This window comes from Salvelinus sp. IW2-2015, linkage group LG30 (assembly GCF_002910315.2).
Source record: "Salvelinus sp. IW2-2015 linkage group LG30, ASM291031v2, whole genome shotgun sequence".
Taxonomy (NCBI): domain Eukaryota; kingdom Metazoa; phylum Chordata; class Actinopteri; order Salmoniformes; family Salmonidae; genus Salvelinus; species Salvelinus sp. IW2-2015.
In genome coordinates this window covers 20,998,137-21,002,836 of record NC_036869.1, presented here as the reverse complement: position 1 = coordinate 21,002,836, position 4,700 = coordinate 20,998,137, and the positions used below count along the sequence as shown (strand labels likewise).

The 4,700-nt window shown below is 45.3% G+C and overlaps 1 pseudogene; it reads left to right on the top strand.

Moving 5' to 3' along the window:
• Window positions 1-4,700, top strand: part of LOC111955393 (ephrin type-A receptor 10-like) — a 54,387-nt pseudogene that overhangs the window by 46,916 nt on the left and 2,771 nt on the right.

Here is a 4,700-nt window from a genome sequence, read left to right as displayed (position 1 = left end):
CTGGGACTCCAGGAAAGGAATTATTTGTGTGTGTGTGTGTGGTGTGTGGTGTGTGGTGTGTGTGTGTGTGTTGTTGTGTGTGTGTGTGTGTGTGTGTGTGTGTGTGTGTGTGTGTGTGTGTGTGTGTGTGTGTGTGTGTGTGTTGTGTGGTGTGTGTGTGTGTGTGTGTTGTGTGTGTGTGTGGTGTGTGTGTGTGTGTGTGTGTGTTGTGTGTGTGTGGTGTGTAAGGAGATTAGCAGTGGCACCAGCTTGCTGTCTGCTTCGTGGCTGCTCTTCCCACTCCTTTCAGATAAACACGCTGTCGTACACTCTTCAGTCTGTGGCTCTCACCACTGTAGTGAAATGTATTTGAAAGGCGAGCAACAGACACACGCACAAACACACTATCGCTAAGTAAATGGCACACCAAAGGAACCTTTTACCTTTCACCCTTTTACACACCGACTGCCCTGCTAACAATCCCTGCCCCGCCGTGCTCTAGGAAACCATTGTGGGAGAATATGTGCCTTCGCTGTATCATTGAAACAGTGTTCTGTAGTTAATAATCCTTCATACAGCTGTCTCTCTTCCCTCATTCCATCCCTTTTGTCTTTCTTGTTGAATGTGATATGAATTCATGTGTTCAGAAGCCGAGTACTTCATTAATCGGCAATGATATACGTATTGCTACAAGTGCCTTTTCAGGATGACGAAGGAGAGGCACTTACTTGTTAGACGGAACAAGACTCTCTCCAGTTCATTTGTGTGGTTTAGTACTAAATGCCCTTCTGTTGAATGCCAGGGCTGCCTGCTCGTCACTGCTGCTGCCTGGAGGAAAGGACAATTCCTTTCGCTTTGTACCTGAGACAAATAGGACTTCAACAAAGGACTCCGTTGACGTCATAAGACGCCAGTGCCCCTCTTCTTGAAATGAACAGCGGTAGAATAAAGTTAGTCTAACAAGCTGTATGTTCTTGCTTTGCTGCTTAGTCAAATTGCCGTCAAAGCGGAGATTAGCAGTAATTTTTCCCCCGTTTCAAAAGATTGTTTTATACTACCTGTCATAAATCTTCTGATCAAATGACTTTGTACATCTGACATTGTTATAACTCTGCGTTGACTTTCATCATATCCTCTTTGAAGGACACTAAGCCAGCCCCATTGAACTGAATCAAAACCACAAATTAGGATTCATGGCTTGACTCTGATATCCACATTGTCATAAACTAAATCAGGACAATTATTTTATAAAATGATCCCTGGAATCTGTGTTTAGCTGTTGATATTGGTCACGGCCATTTCATTAATTCGTCTCTCTCTCTGTGTGTGTGTGTGTGTGTGTGTGTGTGTGTGTGTGTGTGTGTAAGGAGATTAGCAGTGGCACCAGCTTGCTGTCTGCTTCGTGGCTGCTCTTCCCACTCCTTTCAGATAAACACGCTGTCGTACACTCTTCAGTCTGTGGCTCTCACCACTGTAGTGAAATGTATTTGAAAGGCGAGCAACAGACACACGCACAAACACACTATCGCTAAGTAAATGGCAACACAAAGGAACCTTTTACCTTTCACCCTTTTACACACCGACTGCCCTGCTAACAATCCCTGCCCCCGCCGTGCTCTAGGAACCATTGTGGGAGAATATGTGCCTTCGCTGTATTCATTGAACAGTGTTCTGTTAGTATAATCCTTCCATACAGCTGTCTCTCTTCCCTCATTCCATCCCTTTTGTCTTTACTTGTTAGCAATGTAGGGATATGAATTCAGTGTCAGCAAGGCCGAGTAACTCAATTTAATCGCAAATGAGTAAACGATGCACAAGTGCCTTTTCAGGATGACGAAGGAGAGGCACTTACTTGTTAGACGGAACAAGGACTCTCTCCAGTTCATTTGTGTGTTTAGTACTAAATGCCCTTCTGTTGAATGCCAGGGCTGCCTGGCTCGTCACTGCTGCTGCTGGAGGAAAGGACAATTCCCTTTCGCTTTGTACCTGAGACAAATAGGACTTCAACAAAGGACTCCCGTTGACGTCATAGACGCCAGTGCCCTCTTTCTGAAATGAACAGCGTAGAATACAAAGTTAGGCTAACAGCTGTATGTTCCTTGCTTTGCTGCTTAGTCAAATTGCCGTCAAAGCGAGATTAGCAGTATTTTTCCCCCGTTTCAAAAGATTGTTTTATACTACCTGTCATAAATCTTCTGATCAAATGACTTTGTACATCTGACATTGTGTCATAACTCTGCGTTGACTTTCATCATATCCTCTTTGAAGGACACTAGCCAGCCCCATTGAAACTGAATCAAAACCACAAAATTAGGATTCATGGCTTGACTCTGATATCCACATTGTCATAAACTAAATCATAGACAATTATTTATAAAATGATCCCCTGGAAATCTGTGTTTAGCTGTTGATATTGGTCACGGCCATTTCATTAATCTCTCTCTCTCTCTCTCTCTCTCTCTCTCTCTCTCTCTCCTTCTCTCATTCTCATGTCTCTGTCTCTGTCTCTGTCTCTGTCCTGCTTTCTCTGTCTCTGTCTCTGTCTCTGTCTCTGTCTCTTCTCTGTCTCTCTCGTCTGTCCTCTCTCTCTGTCTCTCTCTCATCTCTCGTCTCTCCTCTCTCCTCTCTGTGTCTCTCTCTCTCTCTCTCTCTCTCTCTCTCTCTCTCTGTGTCATCTCTCTCTCTCTCTCTCTCTGTGTCTCTGTGTGCCCATTAGCACGTCTAACTAGGGTGGTGATTATTCGATAGTCGTTGTGTGATCAGAACACTGACTTTCCATACGCACTGCTGACTGGGCTTTCAGATCCCGTTGCCTTTTTGATCGCTCTCTCTCACACTCTGGCAACTGTCATTCTGATCCCTTTACTCTTTCCGTCTCGCTCCCTCCCCCTTTCTCTCTCTCTCTCCTTCCCCCTTTCCTCTCTCTCTCCTCCTTTCTCTCTCTCTCTCCCCCTTTCCTCTCTCTCTCTCTCCCCTGTCTCTCTCTCTCTCCCCCTTTTTCTCTTGCTCTCTCCCTTACTCTCTTCTCTAATACTGCTCTAAAATGCTGTGTGTTATCAGTGATAAACAGAGTCAGGCCCAGGGTGTGAAGGGGAGAACAATGCCAGTTTGGAAAAGAGTTCTCTCCAAGGATGTGGGGTCCAGGAAAATGTTCTGAGCACTGTCCAAGGTGCTGACGGGGCACATTATGCAAGCACCTCCGTCAAAGGCTGCTAAATATCAGTGGGTTTTTATGGAARCGCTGCTGTCCAAGAGTCTGAAGAATCAGTGAAGACTTGCTATGGTTGCTATGTGTCGTCCGGTATTAATATTATAGATGCACTGTGCAAGGTTCTGTAGAATCAGAAAGAAACTGAAGTTGCTGTAGTCAGGCTGCCTAAATGTTGGATGGGTACTGGAGGGCTGTCCAAGGTCCTGAAAAGCAGTTCTGTATGTAGGTTGTCATGGATGAAAATGTGCTGTCCAAGGTCCTGAAGCTGCAGCAGTGGCTGTGTTGCTGTCTAGTGTGCTGAACCACGGGCTCTAGCTGTTTTGCTGTCCATGGTGCTGAAAGGAGTCTAGACCCCGGATACCCTTTTGTGTCCTTAATGCKCCGGCTTGTTTTCTAGTAGCTGCTGTAGTTTAAAGTGACAGGATGAAAAACATGTTGTCCTACAAGCTTAATTCCTGAACAGATGCTATCAATGCACTTATGAAAATATATTTGTATCACTTTGGAAGTATTATGCCGCGATGGAACTTTTGGGATTAGCCAAATCCTCAAAATGTATGTGGGCTGTTATTACTTTAAGTGCAGCTATTCAAGAGTGCCATCGCCTCGTTCTCATCTGTGTTCTAAAGTTATGTCCAAGAGTCAATCGCAACTACAGTGGCTATTGCCCTCTTCCTTATTTCATGGAGAGATGGTGGGCACTGGGCATCCTCTGGATTCGTACGAAGTCTGGGTTTTTGTAAACGCTCTATAATATGCACCGGTGATGTAATGCGCGTAATCGAGACTAGTGACGAGGCTGAACTACTTTATTGAGGAAACGTGTAGAAAATACATGTTTTCTTGTCAACATACATATTGTCACAGATGACGTGTTGTTTAACAGGGTCAGCCATAGTAGTACGRCGCMCCTGGAGCAAAWTAGGATTAAGTGCCTTGCTCAAGGGCACGTGGGCWGAYTTTTCACCTTGCCGGCTTCCTACGACTGTGATATGCGGTTGCTAATAGGAACGCCTCTGTAAGTCACTCTGGATAAGAGCGTCTGCTTACTGACTGAAACGCCCAATGTAATGAGACGACGTGAGATGACGAGTGGTGTTGGATTCGGACTTGACAGCGTGGAACGACGTGCGTGCTGTTCTTCGACTGACCTAATGCTGTTCTCCCTCCTTTCTTTCCCTCCTTTTCTCTGTCTCTTTCCCCCCTTTTCTCTGTCTCTTTCCCCCCTTTTCTCTGTCTCTTTCCCCCCTTTTCTCTTTCAGTGGTCCTGCTGAACTCTAAAGAAACTCAGGCAGAGCTCGGTTGGACGTCGTACCCCTCCAATGGAGTGAGTGTACCAGTCCGTTGTGTACTTTGAATATGCATTTTTTTACGTGTGTATTTCTGTGAGTGTGTGTGTGCATGTTTGAATGTATGTGCCCATGCATATGTGTATAGTTGTGTGTGCGTGTCAGTGTACATCTACACCCTTTGTGTCATGGAGTAGTCCAGCTTGCTTCTAACTGAGAAC